The 24,892-nt window shown below is 43.3% G+C and overlaps 1 long non-coding RNA gene across 1 annotated transcript; it reads right to left on the bottom strand.

Annotated features, from left to right (window-relative positions):
* Positions 1–499: 499 nt before the first annotated feature.
* Positions 500–15,024, bottom strand: LOC149523850 (uncharacterized). Its single transcript, XR_016350392.1, has 4 exons — positions 14,866–15,024; positions 6,293–6,348; positions 4,719–5,001; positions 500–1,366 (listed from the first exon to the last, which is right to left on the bottom strand). It is a non-coding gene; the product is annotated as an uncharacterized LOC149523850 (long non-coding RNA).
* Between the last annotated feature and the right edge of the window lie 9,868 nt (positions 15,025–24,892).

Here is a 24,892-nt window from a genome sequence, read left to right on the forward strand (position 1 = left end):
ACGTCAGCAATACCAGTAAGTAAAAATCTATGTGACTAGAAACCAGCAGAGTCTGGCACCCCTGTGTGGGCAACAGTAAATTAAACATGTCTCACAGGTGACACGTAGAACCCCAATGGGCTGCTTGCTGCCCCTGGGCTGCAGATTGCCTACCGGTGTCCTGACTCTGTTTTGAACAGTTAAATGGCCATACTGCTGTGGACACAGAGTTCTGTTTCCAGCAGTTATCAGTACAGACACTAACAAGAAACAGGACTTTGTTCCAAACTTACATAGACAGGGCCATCCCAAGGGGAGTGTAGGGACTGGGTTAACCACCCCCAATGCCCCAGGCATAGAGTCTGGGGAAACACCCACCCCTGCTACAGGCCCCATCCTACCTCACCTCCTCTTTCCCCAAGTCCTGCCCCTTCCCTGTCCCCACTCTGCCCCCAGCACCCTCCCTGGAGCAATGAGGGCTGAGAGATTTAAGGGGGTCTGGCACAGCAGCAGCAGCAGATCGGTAGTGGGAGCCAGAGTGGCCTGGCAGCCTGCTCCACCCTGTCCTTTCTGAGCCCGCTGCGCCCCACTTCTCTGCGGTGGTGGAAAGCGGGTTGGCCTGGGGCCGGGGTGCTCTGCTTCCTGCTGAGTGCAGTGGACTGGGATGGTAGCAGGGTGGTGTGAAGCATGCAGATGGGCTGCTTTGGCTCCTGGAGCCTGCATGGTGAGTATGGGGCGTGACCCTTGCTGTCACCTCATGCCAGACCTGTAATCTCCCAGGTACCTCCTGTCCATATGTTGGGGCAGCTGCCCTGGTTCAAAAGCACAGGTCCTGGAGCGGCTGCCCTGATTCATCCTATGGATGGGACAACTCAATGTTTGTTACTTATTTACTTGAACTCTAAAGTCAAGATGCCTGGCGGTGGTCTACATTTGTAGGACATGTAAATTGTCACTTCAAAAGTGTATCATGAGTTAGACATTGCAAAAGAAGTCTCAGGGGGTAGCTGTGTTACTTTATATCTACAAAAACAACAAGGAGTCCTGTGGCACCTTAGGGTACATCTACACTGCATGCTATACTGCACGCTTATTTCGAAATAAGCTCTTCCAGCTGCACCCCACTGTGCACTGCCATTTCTGTAGCTGGACACCCCCACAATAAGTCAGTTTGACAATATTGACAATAACAGTAGCTTACACTTCCATGGTGCATTCCAGCTAACTATCTGAAAGAACATTGGAAATATAAATCTTCAGGCTATAAATCAATCACAACCTGTTGAAGTCAGGATGGAGAGTCTTCTACATTTAGCTATTTCATGTTGTCAACTACAAGGTTGCCTACATCTTTCTCTGAAGTATCTGATAGTCATTATGAGTAGGCCTGCAAGAATTAAATTAGTAAATGTCAGTAAACATCAATTTCAACATACACAAACTGACAAATATTTCTATTAATAGAAATTTACAGACAGGTGAAATAAGAAAAATGCTGCCTGAGAATTTAGAGAAAATCCTGTGATCTAGATCTTTGAATTAGGCTTGCTACAAATGGACTAGTAAATGCACAGTATAAAACTGGTATGATTTGTTTTAACTCGAATATTTTGACATATAATTTGACAGTCTGTCATATTAATTTATAAAGCTTTTTGAATATTCAGTAGCTATAGAAGTCATCCAACTCTCCCCTATAGTTTTACACAACTGTGAAAATACAAATTAATAGAAATAAAAAATGCTTTTAAAGAAATATTAACTGTCAAAATTATTTAAAAAGTCAAATTCTGTCATGCCTAACTATTGGAGTACTAGATGAGGTCTGGTCTATATTATAATACCCACTACAGCTACTATAGATCCATTCCATGGGATGGGTATTGAACAGTTTGTAAAATGATATTTGGTTAATGGAGCCACTGACTAAATACCATTCTTTCAACAGGACTCCTGTATGTTATACATTGATTACAATCTGGCATGCTAATTCCTATGCTCATAAGGGGCTGTGGACATCCATAAATCAAGTTTCCATAAGTAGATATGGCATTATCCTACGCTTTACAGACAAGACATTAAGGTGTGGAAAGAATTAAGAGACTTGGCCAACATCATATAGCAAAACAGTGCCAGAGTCAGATAGAGACCCTATCTGGAGCTGCTGGTAGAACGCCTGATTTCCAGATGATGGAGGTTCTGCCTTTCCTTTACTACAACATGAGGGAAAGATTAAAAGGCTAGTGGAAAGTTTGGGGTGCAAAACAAACTATTACATGCAGACTGAGAACCCAGGTCCTTAAAGGTGTTTAAATGCCTAATTCCCACCTTCTGTGCTGCTGATAGTTTAAGCAACCTTGGGAATTCATCTGATTCTGTGGGCTAGCGTAGGTATGTGGTAAAAAAATTCGCCCCATTCAGGCCCGGCCCCTACTCCATCCAAACCCTAAGCCCCGCCTCTGCTCTCACCCCACTGCCTTGCCCCCTCCCTCAAGCAACACAACCTAGGGTATTCCGGGGTGTCATAAGAACGGCCGTACTGGGTCAGACCAAAGGTCCATCTAGCCCAGTAGCTTGTCTGGGCCAGCACCAGGTGCCCCAGAGAGGGTGGACAGAAGACAATGATCAAGTGATTTGTCTCCTGCCATCCCTCTCCAGCCTCTGACAAATAGAGGCCAGGGACACCATTTCTATCCTCTGGCTAATAGCCTTTTATGGACCTAACCTCCATGAAATTATCTAGCTTCTCTTTAAACTCTAAACTCTGTAAACTCTGTTATAGTCCTAACACTATATGCCACCCTAATGCACTGCCCTCTCTGAACCCGCTGCACCCCACTTCTCCATGGCAGTGGGAAGCAGAGCACCCTGGTCCCAGGGTATTCCTCTTACTGCCACTGTGAAGAAGTGGGGCACAGCAGGCTGGGAGGGTGGCACAGAAGGGAGAAGCAGGCTGCTGGGCCAGTCCGGCTCCTACCACCCATGTGGCGAGTATGAGGGAGTCAACCTTTGCTGTCACCCTGCACGAGGCCCCCATAATCTTCTGGATCCCTCCTGTCCATAGGAGGGGTGGGGCAGCCATTGCAGGACTCCCAAAAGCACAGGGCCTGGGGTGGCTGCAGCCATCCCTCAGCACTGCCCAGATTGTGGTGCATCCCTCAGCCCTTAGCACTGGCCGGAGCATGCTGCACAGCTCTCGGCAATGATTTAAAGGGCTCAGGGCTCTGACTGCCTCTGCTGCGGTTGCAGCAGTGGTAGTGGCCGAAGCCCCGAGCCCCTTTGAATCACCGAGCCCCTGGGCATCTTCCCCCTTTTCTCCTCCAATGGTGGGCCTGCCATGTCCCCATAATTTGAAAACTCATTTCCTATTGCTCCCCTCTATCCAACTGTGAAGCATTGGATGGAGTAGGTTGCAGAGCAATTCTTGTTCCTTCAAGGTCAGACTTAAAAAATGCTGAGCATCTAGGAGCCCCATCATAATATCTATGGCCAAATTTGTCAGAAGGACTCAGCACTCTGCAAATTTGTCCTCAGTGGCTGGTACTGGGCTCTTCTGAAACTTCTGACCCCGGTGGGGGATGGAAGCAGTAAAATAGCTATGCTTGAACTGGCTTTGTCCAGTAAGAGCTACACCTTAATTGAACCTCCCGTCTGTTCTTTATTAAACTGACTTCACACAGACCAGAAACAAATTAGAGAATTCATGGTGCTACACATTTCATATAAACAGGTACGTTCCATTAGCTTTCTCCACTTCTTCCCTAAATTAGAAAACTGCCTATTTTGGGTACTGTAAAATATACCTATGTATGTACTAGAACGGAGGACGGGGGGATATAATACAGAAGAAAATATCCAGAATAACATGGAGAACAGCCCAAACCTAAATAGGTTGTTCCTCACTTTGATTTGCATAAATGTAGAGCTTGCATTAGTTCAAACTGCAGAGTGAGAAACACACTGACTGAATCCTTCAGCTACTGAAGCCCTAAGTTTACAAGAAGCCACAAAGGCATAAATCAATTTGAGTCCTCTTCCTCTCCCTCCTAATTAAATGCAGTGCTAATAAGTTCTGCATTTCTCTGCATAAAGTATTTTTATACATCATAGACACCCATATCAGAACATAGTCATTAAGGTGTAAGTGGGGAGACTCTTTGGAGACCAGGTGAAAGGAGCAGCCATTCTGCACAACAGTTTCCAACTGCAAAGCTTCTACCACAAGTCTGACTCTTTGGCTACGTCTACACTGGCCCCTTTTCCGGAAGGGGCATGTAAATTTCACCAGTCGTAGTAGGGAAATGCGCGGGGGATTTAAATATCCCCCGCGGCATTTAAATAAAAATGCCCGCCGCTTTTTTCCGGCTTTTAAAAAAGCCGGAAAAGAGCGTCTACACTGGCCCCGATCCTCCGGAAAAAGCGCCCTTTTCCGGAGGCTCTTATTCCTACATTTTTATTTAAATGCCGCGGGGGATATTTAAATCCCCCGCGCATTTCCCTACTACGACTGGTGAAATTTACATGCCCCTTCCGGAAAAGGGGCCAGTGTAGACGTAGCCTTTCTCTATTCAATCTTGTTTTTTATCTGGCTCTTTTTCTCTCAAAAGCAAAAAAGCCTGTGTTAATGCAAAATTAAAGGCATGTGGTTAAAATCATAAAGCACAACGTAAGTGTCAACCCAAGGTGTTGTGGAAGAATTTGGATCCAATAGGTCTATGCTTAACCAGGGACATACTTACTCAGGAAAATCAAGCAGGATCAAACCTGAAGGATGAAGATTGATCCCAGCCCTTGAGGTAGGGTCCCCTGTGTGTGTGGAGAGGCCCACAGATTCCAGTAGCACTTTGCATAGGTTCATGTGTTTGTGCTTGTAGGGTCCATTACATACTCTGGACCGCCTTAAGCTATATCTTGCTGAAATTATCCTTATTATCCTCTCCCAAAACACCAGACATACGAATGGTGGAAGGTAAATTCTCACATAGCCCAATTTATCCTCTACTCCTGGGTCCTATTGGAATCCTATATGGGACATTAGAAAAGGAAAATATTAGTGTGTTTTTAATGTGTAGAATAGGGGTGGGCAATACTTTTTGGTGGGGGGCCACTCCAAGAAAAGTGCCGCACTTTCCTCTGGAGGGTGTGGGGGATCTTGAATGGAGGTTGGGTAGAGAAGGTTGCATGGGATAAGGGACTGGAGTGCTGGAGACAGTGTGAGGTCTGAGAGGGAGTTTGGGTGAAGAAGGGGATTGTGACCTGGGTCAGGTTATTGGGGTGTAAGATCAGGGAAGGAATATGGGTGCAGGAGAGGATTCTGGCCTAGGGGGAAGGATGTAGGAGCGGTACAGCATCTGGGAGGGATTGTGACCTGGGGTAGGGGGAGCAGAGAGTTAGGATGGTGACCTGTGGGAGGGGCAGGGGTGCCAGAGGCAGGGTCTGGGTGGGAGGTGCTTACCTAAGTGTCTCCTGGCCAGCAGCCCTGCAGCATCCCCAAGGCAGGCTGGGCTCCCTGCCTGCTGCAGTCCCAGATGGCTTGAGAATGCAGGCTGTTCCTTCCACGTGGCGCTCAGCTTGGGGAGTGGGGAGAGGCTTGCACTGCCCCCACCCATGTCCCCGAGGCCAATCTCTCAGTTCCTATTGGCTGTTGTTTCCGGCCAACAGGAACTGAAAATTGACTGGGGTCAGTTCCTTGGGCAGTTGTTTCCAGCCAATAGGAGATGAGAATTGGGCTGGGGTCAGGGAAATCTTAGAGTAGACAGGCACACCAAGCAGCCTGTGCTTAAAACAGTGACTGGTGCATGCCTGAGGGTCCTGGCAGGGGAGTCTGCAGGCCAGATCCAGCCCAGAAAACGTATCTTGCCCACCCCAATGTAGAATCATCAGTGTTGGCTGGAAGAACCCATTAGGCTGTCTGGTATGACAACGATATATGGGATACACTGAGCGACTTCCACAGTGCAGCCCACATCTTAATACATTATGAATGGAGAAGAAGAGTCTATAAGACAGTTGCGTAAGCCACCTTCCCTCCCATTTGAGAGCACATCCCATCCCCATGGCAACCACAACACTAGCTGGCATGGAAAAAATATTAGACAAGTATAAAGCAGTCTACCAATGCAATTTAGCAGCAGAAAACAAGGAGGCCAGCTCCGTGTGACCACCTATCTCTCTGCGGACCACCAGTAAGCTACAAAGCACTGTTTTGGAACACGAGTTGTTAGGGTTGCCAACATTCTATTTGAAAAACAAGAGCCTGTTTTACTAGCACCCCAACCTCATCCCAATATTATTAATAATGAGCAGTACTCACATTGACAGTGGTATTTTTTACAACACTCAGCAACTCCCAATTTTGTTGTACAGCAACTGCAAAAAAAATGAAGGACATTCCTTGTAATAGACTGTTGGCAACCCCAGCTGTAATATACAATACTATAAATAATAACCAGTCCTTCACATGGAAACTTCCCTTTAGCACAATGCTTAAAATGATTCACATGACTCCATTCAAAAGAGTCTATTCTGGTACTTTTTTGGGCCGTATCAGCATTTTTAATCTAATGCCTTTTCCTTCCAGATAGGCTTCTTTTGTGCAGGACTCAGAAGAGACATGCATGTATATGAGGCAATAGAAGTCTCAGTGGGACAGGGCATGCACTCTTACTGCTCTCCTAGCAGACTGTCTAGGGGATGGACTTATCCTACCCTGCTCACTAGCACCGTGGCCTCTCACACTCCTGTGAAGAAGAAAGTGTTACTGGTCAAGCTCAGCCTTCTGGCCAAGCCACATTGAAGTTCCCTCCTTTGCCCCCCTTTCTGGCTTGCAGGGTAACATGGGCCCACCCTCCACACCAGATACTAAGCCAGGAGTAGGGAACCTCAGGCCCAGGTGCCAGATGCAGCCTCCAGCTTGCCTGGATCTGGCCCCCGAAGGCTCCAGGGCTTCCCACCAGTATTGGGGAACCTGTGCTGGTGCTCCAGCTCCCCTGCGGGGCTGGAGCATACAAAAAGCTACTAGGCTGGGCTTCCCTAGGCTCTGGGAGGGGAATGTCAGAGTCCTTCTCCTTTTCAGTTGGGGGCCACCTCAGTGAGGGGTTTTTTTTTAAGTTCTCAGTTGTGTTCATCCCCGACTGATTTTTCTGTGGGTCAGAGGCCCCCAACCCAAAAAAGGTTCCCCACCCCTCTACTAAGTCATGGGCCCTTTACCCAATAATTTAGGTCTTTATTCTCCTAGCCCTTACTACTCCTTCCCAGACTACTTTCTACACTGCCTATTACAGGCTCTTACTCACCTCTCATATGACAAGGGTCAAGGAATGTGACTGCAAAACACATTCTCTATTGCCAGAGGCCTAGTTTTAGAGAAACAATGCCTGCTGAGGTCATCTTCCTACCCATCTGGGATGCATCCCAGCTCACCTCCAGGTATAATCTATGGTTAATTGACCTCTCTTGCCAATATTAACTTCACAGATAGTGTGGGGTGAACATTCTTTCATACACATTTCCATTATTAATGATAAAGGGATATAACTTACTAAGACAATGTAGAATTTAAGTAAATTGAGCAAGTTCTAAAGACCATCAGCTGCAGAGGTTGAACCTCTCTAGTCCAGCACTCTCCGATCTGTCAACATCCGTGATCCGACATGATTTTAGTTAGCTGGATGTCCCCTTGTCATAGGAGTGTCAAAGTTTCCCACAGTCCCATAAAGTTTGTTTGTAACCATCAGTCCTGGCTCTCAGTGTTCTGGGCTGTTATTTAGCTCTCATTTACCCCTAAATGTCTTCTAAGAGCCCAATAAGCAGAGGAAGTGTTTGTAATGCTGCTAGCCTATAGTTACCTTCCGTGGTTCGGCAAGTTTGCTGGTTCAGCACCAATCAGGTCCTGAGGGTGCCAGACTAGAGAGGTTCCATCAATTCTAAAGCTCTGCTTAGTTATAACACCCATGTTGTGGCATAGGATGGAATTCTATTCTTATTGTGTTCTCTCATGGGAAGACTTGGGCGGGTAAAGTTAAGATCCCGCAAGCGATTGTAGGAAGAGGTACTTGTATTGTAATGCTTTAAGGCAGAGATCATGTCTTTGTCTAGATTTGTCCAAAATTGACCATGTTGGGTCATGATCTTGATAATCAGTATCTTACCATAACAAGTGTTTAAAAAAGCAGATTTTGACTCATCCAATTGAACAGCTCATCTATTGCTAAAGGAGTGTTTGCATTTGAGAGTCCCGAAAAAAAGCAGAGGTAGGTACGTCAAGTGGCAGAAGACTATGTTGAAGCAGGAATGGCAGCAAGAGCCAAAGTTGCCACAGAAGACATCTCTGCACTGTCTTCTCTTCATCTGGGCTAGCAAAGCCAGCAGCTAGTTAGAGATGGAAAACTAGTTTGGATAAAATAATAAGTGACCTGAATTCTTTCCCATAACTTGAACTGAATCCAAAGCAAAGGTTTATTCCTATCCTCAAACATTCAGCCTTGTTTTTTCAGTATATTTTGCACAACTCTGTACTTTCAGTTCCAGCCACCATTGTATTTTTATAGGGAAAGTTCTGTACAATACAGACAAATAAAATGCATGAGAGTCCGGGAATATATGAGCAGTAGTATTCACTGAATAACAGCCTCATTCTGCAAAAGCGACAAGGAGTCCGGTAGCACGTTACAGACTAACAGATGTATTGGAGCATAAGCTTTCGTGGGCAAAGACCCACTTTGTCAGATGCATATAATGGAAATTTCCAGAGGCAAGTATAAATATGCAAGCCAGAACAAGGCTAGAAAGAATAAGGTTAATTCAGTCAGGAAGGGTGAGGCCCACTTCTAGCAGCTGATCTGGAGGTGTGAACACCAAGAGAGGAAAAACTGCTTTTGTAGTTGGCTAGCCATTCACAGTATTTGTTTAATCCTAGGCTGATGGTGTCAAATTTGCAGATGAACTGGAGCTCAGCAGTTTCTCTCTGAAGTCTAGTCTTGAAGTTTTTTTGCTGCAGGATGGCTACCATTAAATCTGCTACTGTGTGTCCAAGGAGACTGAAGTGTTCTCCTACAGGTTTTTGTATATTGCCATTCCTAATATCTGATTTGGGTCCATTTATTCTTTTATGTAGGGACTGTCCAGTTTGGCCAATGTATATAGCAGAGGGGCATTGCTGGCACAGATGGCGTATATTACATTGGTAGATGTGCAGGTGAATGAATCAGTGATGATCAGTGTGGCTGATCTGGTTAGGTCCTGTGATGGTGTTGCTGGTGTAGATATGTGGGCAGAGTTGGCACCGAGATTTGTTGCAAGGATTGGTTCCTGAGTTAGAGTTACTATGGTGCGGAGTATAGTTGCTGGTGAGAATTTGCTTCAGGTTGGTGGGTTGTCTGTGGGCAAGGACTGGCCTGCCTCCCAAGGCCTGTGAAAGTGAGGGATCATTGTTCAAGATGGATTGTAGATCACTGATGATGTATTGGAGAGGTTTTAGCTGAACACTGTAGGTGATGGCCAGTAGTGTTCTGTTGGTTTCTTTCTTGGGCTTGTCTTGTAGCAGGAGCCTTCTGGGTACATGTCTGGCTCTGTTAATCTGTTTCCTCACTTACTCGTGTGGGTATCATAATTTCAAGAATGCTTGTAGGTGTTGATCTTTGTCTGAGGTGTTGGAGCAAATGTCATTGTACCTTAGTGCTTGGCTGTAGACAATGGATCATGTGGTGTGTCTGGGATGGAAGCTGGAGGCATGAAAATAGGCATAGCGGTCAGTAGGTTTTCGGTATAGGGTCACTTATTTGCACCGTGGTGTCCAGGAAGTGGATCTCTTGTGTAGACTGGTCCAGGCTGAGATCGATAGGGGATGGAAGCTGTTGAAATCGTGGTGGAATTCTTCCAGAGTCTCCTTCAAATGGGTCTAGATGGTGAAGATGTCATCAATGTAGCGTAGGTAGAGAAGGGGTGTTAGTGGACGAGAGCTGAGGAAGCATTGTTCCAGGTCAGACATAAAAATGTCGGCATATTGTGGGGCCATGATGATGGCACAACTGGTGGCTGAGCTCTGTGACTTTATCCTCACTCACAACTATTTCAGATTCAGTGACAATATATACCTCCAAACCAGTGGCACCGCTATGGGCACTTCAGTAGTTGTTCTGATCACACGTCCACTTGCTTATTGTGTTAAATTTAAATATCTTGTCTTCATCTTCAAGGTCCTGTGCATCTCAAGCCAGACACATCTATATTCAATTTTTACCTTCTGTCCAGTCTTATCTCCCTCCTATGTTTTGCCAGTAAGCCACCCTGTATACTTTACTGATCTTTTATCCTATTTCCATCTCTGTGTTTCCCCACATGTGAATGAGCTCACAATCATGTTCCAAAAATTCAATGATCTCCTAAATACTCCATAAGGACTACTACAAAGCCATAAATACTAGCCTCCGCTGAATGTTCATAATACCCCACGTTGCAGTAAAAAAACAGAAATCTAAGCTCTCTTCTCTGGTATGCCTAAGGCATCTTGTCTTATTTTATGTGCTTTTCAATTGTGAGATCTTCAGAGAATATCTCTAATTGCTGTGTCCTGGGCAGTTCTTAGCACAATTAAAAGCAATTGATTTTCTTCTAACTCACTTTTCCCTCTCGCCCCCCTCAGTAATTTGCTCATATCTCTTTTTAATAAACTGAATGCCATGACAAATACACAGAATTTCTTGACAGGGAGCTTGATCTGGTAGTCACTGAAGAGAAGTGTTCAGAGGGGCTGTAATATCAGGTCCTTTGTAAAGAATTTCTGATCATAAGAGGACAATTTTTCTCATCATTGATATAACAACATAGAGCAAAAGACTGTTTCAAAGAAATGAGTCACTAGAGCCCAACTAACTTACTGAAATGCTACCCTTTTAAGTCAGAAATATGAAATACAATTTCAGATCCTTACAAGGCCCCTGATATGTGTGGTCAAAATGGATATTTAAACTGGGGTAAATATTAGTACTTACAATTTAGCAAAGGATAAAAATAGGCCACGACTCAAATATAACATGCTCAGACCTGCAAGGTAATGCTAAGCTGAAGTGGAGGATGTTCAGTTCAGCTCTTAGAGCATGTCTTCAATACTTGCTGGATTGACAAGCAGTGATCAATCCAGTGGGGGTTGATTTATCGTGTCTAGTATAGACACGATAAATCAACTGCCCAATGCTCTTCCATCAAATCTGGTACTCCAGAAGATTAGAAGAAAATTAGAAGAGTAAGCAGTGTAATCTGGAGAGTGTTGGCTGTCGATTTATCACTCTGGTAAGCAGATCTAAGTACATCAACTTCAGCTACATTATTCACATAGCTGAGGTTGTGCAGCTAAGGTCAACAGCCCACTGAAGTGCAGACAAGGCCTTAGTGAGACTGATGGTGCAGGTCTTAACTCAAAATAAGCTACGCAAATTGAGCTACGCCAATTGTGTATCTTATTTCGAAAAAGCTTCTTTTGAAAACAGCATCTAAACCGCACTTATTTTGAAACAGAGCACTTTCTCCAACTTCTCTTATTCCTCGTCCAATGAGGGTTACAGAAGTCGGAGTAAGAAGTCCTCCAGCTTGACAAAATTTTGACACTATTTCAAAATAACTGCTTGCTGTGTAGAAGTGGACTAAGTTATTTTGGAATAGGGCTAGTTATTGTGAAATAGTGTTGCAGTGTAGACATACCCTGAGTCTGCTATATTTGAAATTATGGTGAGTTTACCAAAATGATTAGGGGTTTGGAAAGGGTCTCATATGAAGAGAGATAAAAAAGACTTGGACTTTTCAGCTTAGAAAAGAGGAGACTAAGGGGGGATATGATAGAGGTCTATAAAATCATGACTGGTGCAGAAAAAGCGAATAAGGAAAAGTTATTTACGTATTCCCACAATAGAAGAACTAGGGGTCACCAAATCAAAATAATAGACAGCAGATTTAAAACAAACACAAGGAAGTTTTTCTTCACTCAATGCATAGTCAATCTCTGGAACTTCTTGCCAGAAGATGCGGTGAAGGCTAGGACTTTAACAGGGATCAAAAAAGAGCTAGATAAACTCATGGAGGTTAAGTTCATCAATGGCTACTAGCCAGGATGGGTAGGAATGGTGTCCCTAGCCTCTGTGGGTGTGTCTAGACTACAGGGTTTTGTCGACAAAAGTGGACTTTTGTCGACAAAACTATACCTGCGTCCACACTACCGCTGAGTTCTTTTGACATAACGTCGACAGAACTCAGCAGTTTTGTCAACGCTGGTAAACCTCATTTTACGAGGCATAACGCCTTCTGTCGACAGAGTTTCTGTCGACAGAAGGTGTTATTGCATGTAAACTGTCCTTTGCGTCTACACTACCATGTCGACAAAGCAGCTTGCTTTGTCGACAGAACTCAATGTAGTCTAGACGCTCTTTGTTGACAGAAGTTTTGTCGACAGTATCTGTCGACAAAACTTCTGTCGACAGAAGCCTGTAGTCTAGACGTACCCTGTTTCTCTGGAGATGGGTGACAGGGGAGGGATCATGTGAGGATTACCTCAGGTGTTCCCTCCCTTTGGGGCATCCGGAATTGGCCACTGTTGGCAGACAGATTACTGGGCTGGATGGACCATTGGTCTGACCCAGTATGGCTGTTCTTATATTCTTAGGATGTGGTCTACTTCTACTATGATTTCTATTATGATTACTCCAGGCTGGACTATATGTACTAATAATGGCTAAATTTAATGTATTTTATAAAATCAGAAAAGCAGTGTAATAAGAATAAAAAATGATTATCTGTGGCTTTACAACAACTTATGGTCAGGCTTCAGAGTTTACATGTATTTGCACTAAAATGCAATCTATAACATATCCCCAGAAAAAAAGTACAGTGTATATAAGTTTCATGTTCATCTGCAAGAATAAATCTGTTGGTGTGTACAAAAGGTAAACTCTAACTGAACTGTCTTTTTAACAACAACCTCCCATCTGGTTGATTTCTCTGGAACTCACATCCTAGATAGCAGTCGGTATAAACTCTCTTCAGTAATACTCTTTAAATGGACTGTAAAAATGGTAGTTTTGGCCCCAATTCAGCAAAGCTTTTAAATCACTGCTGGAAATTTTAAGCTTAAAGTTAAGCATGTGCTTTGCTGAACTGGGCTTTGTTCACTTCAGATGTTGCCTGAGTGTTTCTAAATGAAAGTGGTTTCTCCACTGTCCAAACATCAAAAATTTGCTTTTCATTCCAGGATCTCAAAATGCTTTACAGATACTAATAAATTAAGCTGCATAACAATTCCATGCTAAGTATTGTGATTTCCATTTTATATACATGTGACAAGGCAACCCAAGTTCATGAATGACAGTCCTGTGCTCTCCAACTTGAAAGCCCATTTTTAATGTTAATACTATAGGGACAGTATACAGCAGTCTGTCTGCACAGCAATATGTCCCAAGTAGAGAACAGCAACATCTGCATTCCAACAGAATAAAAGTAAGCATGAAACTTGGCACTTTCAAAGCACAATGCAAATCCAACATATTCTGCTCTGCATATCCTCACTATCATATAAACTGCCACTTATGTACCAAGTTCAGCATCTTTGTTACTGGCGATGCAGTAAGTGACAGAACAGAGATTCTAACCATCTTCTCCTTTCTCCAGCCAAAAAATTATAAATTGTGTTTGCACTTTCGACTGTCAAAAAGTAATCTCTTAATCTGTAAATCTGAGAAGGCTTGATATGAAAATATCAAGAGTCATTGCAGGAAACAAGCATAATATTCCAGCTGTCATCTTTCTAACTTTAAATAAACCTAGTAAACATCTCTTAGGGGACTTGTTGCAGTCACTTCCTAATGGGGCCATGGTTTTACAGATGTGGTGCACCTGAACCAAAACTGCATATTCAAACTTCTCCTGAACTTGGGGAAAGATCAGAGTTAGTTCTAAATCTTTCACTTTGGGCTCATCCCAACGTGGGGCTATTAGATCCAGGCAGCAGAGCTGTTGTACCTTTGCGGAGAGTTTATATCATCATCATTCTGGTACAATTATCACAGTGGGTACAGGACATGAAAGCAGAAACCATACACACTATCAGGAAGTTTATCCACAGAAAATCTTTGTGGCTCACTCACTGTTCCTGTTAAGCCGGGCAATATGCCAGTAAATGTCACCCAACGGAAATACATCACTGCATTAGTAGTTCCAGAAACAGCCGAAGTGGGGATGAGAAAAAGACTGCCAAATACTTTTTAAAGCAGTCAGGAACTGTACCACGTGGAGGAGAAATTATGCAAAAATAATAAAACCCTGTCTGCCAAAGAAAACCAAAAGTCATCGAGGAAGTTGCCTGTGCCAGTATAGGCCCCAAAGGAAAAAACCCTATTGCTCTAAAAGAAGGCACCATATTTGGATTCAGTATTGACATGCCTTTACTGTATATGCAACCTTCCACCCTGGACAACTAGATCATTCCATGTCAGGCTCTCTCAAGCATGGTGCTAATCAGCCCCGAAATATTTAATGTGTAATGATCTCTAGTTACATACTGACTGTATACAGATACCAACATGGTTAAGTATACCAGGTATATGTGATATGGGAAAATAAGGCAAAAGGAAGAATTCTATTTGTTATCATTAGTAATATGATTTAGTATATTCTTATTATAGATTAGTAATTAGAAGAGGCAAATCACAAACCCTTGACGATCTGATGCCATTCACCTGGATACATTAAAATGTGAGGATTAAAGTCAGGAATCCAAGACAAAGGATTGTATTTACCCTGGATTATATAATGTAACAAAAGTCACAAGGAATCATGACTGTCCTTGCCAAGGCTGTTCCCTACTCTGGCACTCTGGGGGCCCACAAGAGACCTTAAAAATACCTTGCTTCTATAAGCTTCTGCTTAAAAGCTTCCCAAGATCACAGATTTCCAGGCCTTGGGAGGTACTACCACCAAGTGAACACCTCTTTCTTCTTGAATCCAGGAAGAAGCACTTGGAACTTTGTCCAGACTGGTACCCCAAGCTCTTCTAACACAAGAGACCTTGAAGAAAAAGAGAAAACAAACTTTAATCTTTGATAGCTGACCTTTCAGTCTTAGGCACACATACACAGATTTCCTATTACCTTCCAGTTCACAAGAATCAAATAGTCTTTAAAAAGGTGATTTTATTAAACAAAGCAAAAAGATATACTTGATAAAGCATACTTAGTTGTAAGGCGTTTTAAAGCAACTAAGAAAAGAACAATTTAAAACCACAGAAAATTCCATCTCTGGGCTATAGCTTAAAGTACAGTGTTTGGGGGAGGGAGGGAGGACCTGGATTTAGCACAGAGAAGTTTAATAAAACAACAAAATAAAGAAAATAACCTGATCACATCTAAATAGACATTTCCTTAGCTACTTACAATCCATGCTTCAAGGTCCAGTCCATTTCCATGCCCACTATTCTTTGGAGGCATGGTAGTTCTGCCTAGTTCAATTCATCTTGTTCCTTCAACTCCTGGCTTAAAACTCATACAAAAAAGAACAGCAGGAAGGTACATCTTCCAATTCAAATGTCAGCACCTTCGCCTGTTGGCTCTCCTGGCTCTCTGCCAACACTTCTTAGTAACCCGAGTTCAACCCTTTAATCACTGAATGCTGGGATGTTCAGAAAAGGCCAGCACTCATCCTATCAATCATAATTCTACTTCATCTAGGAAAGACTTTCTATGGGGAAAGTCTCCAGAATGTCAGCCCCTGTTGAGCCATTGGACTACATGGAAGATGGTAGAAATAGAAAACAACTCAAAACATAATGAAGACATTGCAATGAAAAACTAAGGGGTCAAATACAAGTATTATGCTAGTGGATTAACTCTAATGGAGCTGCCCTATCTTCCACCAGGTCTGAAAACTATTACAAACCTACAGAGTGAAGCAGGCCCTGTCAGAAATACTCTGCCTGTATTTCTCTTCTCTCTCGCTTTGGTTTCAAATGGGACTGTTAGCATGAACTCAGTGCCTTGTAGTCCACAGTAGCACAGTGTACACAGGCAGTTGCAGCACAGCATTTTAGTGCATGCTGTAAGTCATGTCCCGCTCCCCCATCTGCTCCTCAGGGCCGTGTAGACAAGCCGCACAATGTGCTCTGATAGGTAGTCTGACTTTTAAATTAGCCCTGTCAAATATACTCTTTCAAATGTACAACTTTTAAAACCAAGTAAGAGACTGAAAATCAGAGACTGAGGTCTTCTGTTTAATCTCATCCCAAATGCAGACCAAGCATCTGGAAACCAACTTTCCCCACCACTGTGCCTTTTCTGTGACCTAAAAAGGACTGTCAAAATGGCTGAAAGTGTACTTCAATCTCTATAGCTCATTCAGTCCCAGGCCTCTCTGCTGACGCTGCTAGCTAGGTTTTCATCATGACAGTGGACACATGTCCACTAGGAAATGAAATCACAAAAACAGAAACAATTTTATAAAAGCTATCTATGGGATACTAGTGAGTGAAAGTCATTGTCGATCTGGATTGGATTCGAACCAGTGACTTAAAGGTAGAGGGCTTTGTATCCCATTACCAATTCCCCACTTCCCCAGTTTTAAAATCAATATAGGCTATGGTACCATATGATTCTCCAGGTGTAAGGAAGAAAGACTTGACTCAGTAGGGCATGCATGAAGTTTTAACAGGTTAATAGTGACCAGTTTATTTAATATACTTAGCTCGGTTCCTGTTGGCTGCTGTTGATGTTGGCACAGCTAAGCTGATGAAAGCATTGTGCAGATGCCTTTTGGTGTTCCAGTTCCTTACTAGCACTTGTAACTATTAAATAATAAACTTTACAGTTGTTCTGGTTGGGAGATTCACTAGAGATCTCTTGCTTTTCTATTTCCTTTTTTAAGTGGCTCAGCTTTTAACTAACTTCACACCTTTTTCTCTTTGCAGTTCTAGTTACTAGGTAAAATGCATAACTTTTCAGTGGTTACTTGCTGATAGATGCCAGCAGAAATGAACATGCTGCTTGCCGACATTAGTGGTATTGCCAAATGAAGCTGGGGCTCCATTGTCCTAGGAAATGAATAACGGTATAGGCTTTGGCTTTTTGGGGGGCACGGACCAGAACTGATGAAGGCAGAGGGAGTAGAATACATCATAGATGTAAAGTTTTCAGGATAACTGTCACATTGTTAGGGCCTTTATTTCATTTTACTTATGTATTAATTAAAATTGTTATTTATATTTAACTGTATCATTGAGATTATTTTAATATTTTTTCTCTATTTAACCCTGCCCCCTCCCATATAAACTTTATTTTATATATCACACATTTCCTATTTAGGTTTATAAATTTAAATTCCTGCCCTTTTTAACTTCTGTTTATATTTATAGCTAAGCACAACCTTTCCCATTTTTGATTTTTTTTCTCTATACATACCTTGGCCCTTTGCATTGATTTTTAACCTTCAATCCATGCTTAAATGATATTAAGTCTTACCTATGTTCTTGGATGATGTAAAGCAGAATAATGGCTGATTAGTGACGGAAAGCTAAGTGGTGCTAAAGATGTGTGCAGTTTTGGTGACCGAGGATGCAGGCGGAAATGACAGAAGAATAGATTGTCAGAAAGCTCACAGTCTTTGAGGGGGCAGGCTCTGAGAGCTGGGGGCTGTGGACTGTGGAGCTCCATTATCCCACAGCTGTTCCAGACAATCATTGGTGGTGGCACCATGTTATGGGAACCCTTCTAGGTGCCAATTCTCTCGGTGGCTACCCCTAGAAGTGAGAATGACAGAAAGTAGGTCCTGCTTTCAACTTCTTGCTTCTCTCATGGCTAGAGTCTGGCTACTCTGGGTCTCTAAGGAACTAGGACCTTTGGCATTCCATTTACAAAAGGCCTGTGGAGGTAGATATGCGTGTGGGGATGTAAGCATTTCTGGAGAGTGTCCCCAAGCCAGTGTGGGGAGAATTTCTAGGAGGTTGGCGGAGAACTGGCTCGCCTTATTTCTAGCTGCTAAATCACATGATATAAACACTTTTTCAGCATTACTTTTTCATGCAAGCCTTTGCTATGTTTGCCACAGGGGTGTTATAAGAGATTGGGAAAGACCTCAAGATGGAGGTATTATGCATCCGATGAAAAAGAGTAAAAACTTGTGCATTTTACACTAGCTTCAGGGAGGTTACTGCCACGATCAAAGCAAATAAAGCTCATGGGAAGAGGAAGAGAATCCTAGGGCTGGAGGAAGAATATGGGGAGTGATTATTGTGATGCACCTATTCCTCAAAGCTATCTCCACTTTGAAGCTGCAGCCCTTTTTCTTCTGTTGTGCTTTTACCACATATGACTGAAATTCCAAGTGGGACTGATACAGGACTAACAATAGACAGAGGATCATTTAATCTGGCTGGTCCTCTGTTCAAAGACAGACAGTAGACAGGCTTCCATACAGGAGAACTGGTTTTCAGGGGGAGAAGTTGCCTGTAGTGAAATCACATGGTTAGGTCTGAGATCACCTGACAGAGGCCCTGGAAGATTATAAATGGGCAGAATCTGCTTGACTTGTGGTTTTTGGCCATCTTCTCCAGCTCAAGCAGAGAGAAGTGGGGGGAACCCTGCCTATCAGAACTTAAATGACCATGTGATAAAGAGCAATGGTGTTAAAATCCCATGCAAAGTGTCTGTGAATGTTGTGCTTTACACCTACCATGTGGCCCTTCGAGGGTTAAACTGTGGTCATAGAACACTTACAGAGCTGTAATTCTACAAGAAGATATGTTTAAGTTACAAGGGGTGTTTGAGGTGCCAGTGCTGGTCCCAGGGCCTGGTCAGCAGGCCTGTTGGTTGTAGCTTTCAGGAGGAGTGACAGATAGAAGATCTGCTCCCCAAAGATGTATCTAGAGGTCCCTAAATAGCAGCGGGGCCTGGACATTGTTCAGATGCTAGAAGCTTACATTCTACAGCTGGATCCCCTCACAGCAGTCTGGTGAGTAGCCAAGAGGGGGAGCTTGACTAGACCTAAACCAGCTTATTCCAAAAGTGGTCTAATTGAAATCATTGATCCCTGCATGGATACAAAATGTGTATCTGCATCTTCAAAAATGATCTGCGGATATCCACATCCACATCTCAGATGTGGATGCTTGCAGATAGCCACAGATTTGCAGGATTCTAGATACAGAATTTATATCCTTAAAAGTGAGCTGTGGGTATCTGCAGATTTACAGGGCACTAATCATTGAGTGTACTCAGAGAGTAAGATACTACTCTGTGTGGTTAAGGATAAGAGAATATGTCCCTTATTTCAGTGGTTTTCAAGTTTGTATTTAAATATAGTACAGCAGTAGGATGGCATCAGCTTTGCTAACACAAGCAACACTTATTTGATTGGTTTTCTTAGCTCCTTTTTGCCTATCAGAAGAAATGTAAAGGTTGCTTTAAGTAGAAAATATTGTAATGTAGAATGTCTGGCTACTTAGCCATAACAGAATGGACACAGTGATTATTTATTATTATCAAAGGGCTGCATGATCATAAAATAGGTTCTCTCAATTTATTTTTAAAGAGAAACAATTTTCAGGACTGATACATTAAAAATATCAGTCACTTAATAAGCACTTAAAGTTTAATGATATTTGCATATTCTGCCTCCAGTAATATTTATGCATGTTATTTCTTTGAAAACTATAAGGCCTTTGTTAAGAAGGAGACATGCTGCAAAATAAACATTTGTTTATTGTTTTGTCTCAGACACAAAACTGTTCTTGCAAGTAAAATCCAGGAAAACATCCTAAACCCCCCTTTGGTTTAAGTGTCTTAGGATATGCAGGGCACTCTCAGTATATGATACATGGCTGCTAACCGCAGGGTCTAAGCAACTTTCTGAACTCAACTGCTATCAATAGAAAGCCTTTTAAATGCAATAAGAGTATTACACCAACTCCACCTCTTACCTAAAAGTAGATTTACATGATCAGACCCTAGTTTGTTTCAAAATATTCAATTTGGTACCATTTCTTCATTTACAGCTATATCAGGGAAGCTCTGTTCCTAATAATGCCTTCTGATTGCATCTGGTTGTTTGATGTGGAGGGTGCACATTTACTAGCAGCTGGTAGCTTGAAGGTACAGGATCTATTCTTTGTTGTCACCTTTCCTGGAGAACTGTAAATGTTAAGCCTTCTAAGGGCATGTCTAAACAGCAGGGCAAAAGTCAAATTAAACTACACAACTGGAGCTACATCAATTGCGTGGTTTAAGTCGAAATAGCTTAATTTGGCTTTTGGCGCTGTCTACACAGCAGGAAGTCGAAGGAAGAACACTCTTCCTTCAACTTCCCTTACTACTTGTGAAATGAGGGTTACAGGAGTCAGGGTAAGAAGTGCTCCAGCTCACCATTACTTTGAAATAATGGCTTGCAGTGTAGACATGCTCTTTGTTATTTCGGAATCACATTCATTATTGCGAAATAACACTGCAGTGTAGACATAGTCTCAATGGCCTCAAACAAAACAAGTTCATAAGTCAAGCAAAATGTGTCCCAGGCCATTCTGAATTCAGAATGTGCATGTTAAGATATTTCACTTATCCGATGGCTCAGTGAGAGTGGAGAGCTTGCCAAGACACCAGAATACTTCAGTCATTTTTTTTATGTGCTATGGTTTACTAGGCTGCATCAGCTGTACTTTGCAACTCTAGCAAGTAAATTGGATGAAAAGGATATTTCCCTTCACTGATGAAATATAAGACAATCTATTTATGGGACCAGGAATTAGTTGTTCCACTCCCTAGAATTATGTTTTTTTGGATTTACACCAGTGTACCCAAGATTTGATTTTGGCTCAATAAGTATTTGACTTAAGCTAGGAATGGGGGGGAGGGGAACCCTATATGAGGATTTCAAGCTTAGAGCCATTTGGAAGTAGTTCTGAGACAAGAGTGAAATACGGAATAGGAATAGGTTGATTAGATTACTGTAATTATTAATGTATTATGAATCATTATTAATTTATAATTAATTAACTATTAGCTCATTGTTCAAAAATCCATTTTTTTGGAGCAAGATAATTCCTTCTCCCTTCACTGCATAGTACTTTTCTATTTTATCTAACACCTTCTCCTCACTGTTATTATCCCTGAGTTCCTCAGCCCACAATAATTATCCCCAGGCAATGACTGTCTGGGTGGCTCCTTTAACTTCAGCCTCCCTAGAGCAGTCGGCAGCAAATTCTCCGGGAAGCTGCCAATTTTGTCACAGTCCTGTAATCTATTCCCTTGAAAACTATAAGGGCCTTGTAAAGTAGCGAGACAGAGCAAGACAAACATTTATATTGTGTCTGTGTGACTCCCTCAGCGATAAAACTGCTCTTTCAGTTCAAATACTTTGAAAGATTTCACCAACTCCCTTTATGTTCCAGTCTGCTAGAATAAGCAGTGTATCGAGCGAACAGGATTTGTAGGACCTCACTCCCCATCTGGATGTAATAATGTATCACTTGAAGAGAGAGTAGATGATCCACCCCTGAATAAGGCAGATATGAAGAGAAGGAAGAGCAGCACCAATATAAAAGTGGGATTTTCATTTGTTTCTAATTTTGGCACCTAAGCTGGGGTTTTCAAAAGAGCTTAAGTGAGTTAGGTACCCAATAGGGTTTAAAGGCCATATTTAGGCATCTAAATATTTTCAGAGGTGCTGAGTAACCACATGAAGTTTACAAGAGCTGTGGAGTTCAGTCTCTCTGAAAATCAGGTCACGTGTAATTGTGAGACTAATTTTAAGCATCTCATTTTGAAAAAATGTTGGCCCAAGGGTCAGTTTTTGTAATATATACTACTCTTTTAAGGGTTGATGTGTCACATGGGCTTAATTTTTCAAGAATGACTACAGGACATCCAGCACCCTGGGGACCTGACCAGTCCTGAACAAGGGAAATTGCCGGACCAGGGCATGTCTCCGGCCACCAGCCCCTCCTCCCTTCCCCAGCCCACTAGTGGGCTGGCTATGCTTCCAGCCCAGGATGGTCATCCTGCCACCAGCACTGGCCAGGCTGCCTGCTGCTGGTCCCAGCTCCTCTGCCTAACTGCAGTCAGCTCTGCCAGGCAGTTCTGACAGCTGACAGCCTTTCTGCTGCCTGAGCCCAGCCCCTGGAGCTCTCTCGCCAGGAACATCCATGGTCCTGGACCACAGATGTTGCTGGACCTGAGAGAGTGCCAGTTTAGGGAGGTCCAACCTGAGGTTTTTTGACTGCCCAAACTGAGACACCTGGTTTTGCTGAGTATCAACTCAAAAAATCAGGCCCATTTAAGGTGTCCCAAGCTGGGCAGCCAAAACCAAGATACCTTAAATCACTAGCCACTTCTGAAAACTTAGATCTTGATGCCCTGCATCAGTTTTCCATCCTGGAAGTATAGGTGGTTTCCAGTGTTGTGGTATTAGATATACTATTACCCATAAGAGTCACAGGAACCATCCTTCTTTGAATTGCACTCAGGTTTGTGAATTCAAATGTATATGTGAATTCATATTCTGGCTGGAATATGAAAAATCCATCACTGAACTGGAGACTGGAGAGACTCAGGACTTGAAAGTCTATTTCTGTCACCCTGCAAGGAATAACCAGGCTGGTGGAAGCTATAAGTAAGCTACTGGTATCAGGACAGCAGGGAACCCAGTGCCTGTTAACTAACTAGCAGACTCTCTAGCTTATATAATAACTGGCAAACAAGCAGCTGTTCTTATGAAGTTTGCTGTATCCTTCCTATAACAAAGTGAGCTGGTCCTTTAAGAGGATCAGGGCTCAGCTGCGCCTGTGCCACACTTAACTTGCCTCCTCAGGCAGAGGATGAGTGCTCACACAATGTTATGAGGTACATATGAGTAAGTTCAGTCCTTCTGGCAGGGATGAGAGCAGGTTATGGCCAGAGGGTGAGCAGATCTGGAAAGGTGAGATTGAAGGGATGAGATCTGGGAGTTGGTGGGAGGGCAGAGAGTGTAGGAAGAGGCCATGGGAAGAAGTAGGTGAGCCTGGGTGAGGATGTCAAGGCTAAATCCCCACTCTGGCATGATGAATGCAGAAGCGGGGGCTCGCAAAAGTACCACAAAACCTTATCTTTCCACGCTTTGGTGTAAAGCTTCCACCCAAAATCTTAAAACCCTAGATTTTGGGGATAAAAATCTTCTGCACCACTCAAGTAATGCTAAGAAAACCAGGGAAGAGATCACTTGGGAAATCTCAGCCCTAAAGTAAAAGCAGGACCCAAAAATTAACCAATGCCAGTTTAATAAAAAAAGAAAGAACTTTTATTATTAACACAATACTCCTGTTACAAGCATAATGACTAGATCGAAAAGTCACCAATTAATATACTCATGGGGGACCCCCATGGGCCAAAAGCTTAGTTACTAAGAAGAGGAAAACCCATTTTTTAAATGCACAGACATCAGAGTTCCATTCCCAAACCATAAAACAATAAAAGCTAACGGATTTAACAGAAGTGTGTTGTGGAAGAAAAGAGCCCCTTAGGAAGGAAGAGCTGTGCCTAGTAAGTCTGAGAAGAAAGATTTGCAGTGGTTACATTTGGATTTGGTTTATACCTGTGCAGGGATGGACCTTTTGTAACTTGTGCAGAGGGCCCAGTCACCTCTGTAATTTAAAGTGCAAAATGCTGGTAGTTCTCTCAAGAGAAGGAAACTATAATGTGTGCTAGAAAGGTCTGCACATGCCAATTAGAGCACAATGTGTATACTAAAATGTAGATTCTTCTGGTCCTTAGGTTGCTGTTTCCAGCGTGACATGAGAGCACCTGTGTACAACTCCCTTACTTCAGTGGTCCCCAACACGGTGCCCGCGGGCATTTGTGTGCTCCCGCTAAGTGCTCGGGGCTGGCCTGGCGCCGGAGCCAGCCCCAGGCGCATGGCACATTGGGAGCGCTGGCCCCGGGAGCGCCGCGAATTGGCCGCCCGCACTCTGGGCGCATGGGGCATGAGGGGGAGCGCCAGCCCCGGGCACGCGGTGCTTGGGGGAGGGGGGTGCTGGTCCCGGGCACACAGTGAATTGGCCACCCGCGCCCTGGGCACGCGGCACTTGTGGGGGGGGACGCTGGGTATGCGGTGCATGAGGGGGCCCCGCCCCAGGCACGTGGCTATGGGGGGGCTCCGCCCCAGGCGCACAAGTGTCCCCGCCCTCTGGTGCCTGGAAGGCGAATGGCCACACCCCCTGGCGCCCGGCAGCCTCACATGGTTGGGGACCACTGCCTTAAAGTAGCATAAAGCTACTTTCAGTGCAGAACATAAATGGCAGTTTAAAAATGACTGTCAGATTAATTTGCAAGCAAGGAGATCATACATGTCTTCTGAAAGGAGCTACTAATTTATTTCTTTCCTGTAAAGGCTGGATGGTGAACTCCTTACTCACATTGGTGAGCAACAGGTCAACTGAACTATCCCATTGATGCCAGCAGAGCTATCTTTGGGTGAGTAGTCCTCACACATGTAAGGGGTCCCACGTTTGTCCCTTAGTCTATATTTTGTGCCCAGGCCAAGTTATGACAATTAAGAAGAATTAAAGTGGGAGAACTTAGGGAAGCTAGATTCTGATTCACATGCCATCTGTTTCTTGGTCTGATATTAGTAGCTCATCAAGTTGACACAGTCATTGCCTTTTAGTAGTCTCTGAATATTTTTTGTTATAGTAATCACCCCATTATTATCACTAATGAGAATGATAAATCTGTCACAGCTGAGATGTTTCCCTACATGCAAGAGCAGCTAGCTTTACTGAAGCCTTAATGTAATTTACACTTGCTAAATAAAATATATATTATTAAAAGAGCTACTTTAACTTCATGATATAGGCAGAAAAATATCAGCCACACAGCCTAACAGAACAATACCTCTATGAATGGATCCTAATCAGTTACTA

This window comes from Pelodiscus sinensis, chromosome 10, assembly GCF_052426305.1.
Source record: "Pelodiscus sinensis isolate ZL-2025 chromosome 10, ASM5242630v1, whole genome shotgun sequence".
NCBI classification, from domain to species: domain Eukaryota; kingdom Metazoa; phylum Chordata; order Testudines; family Trionychidae; genus Pelodiscus; species Pelodiscus sinensis.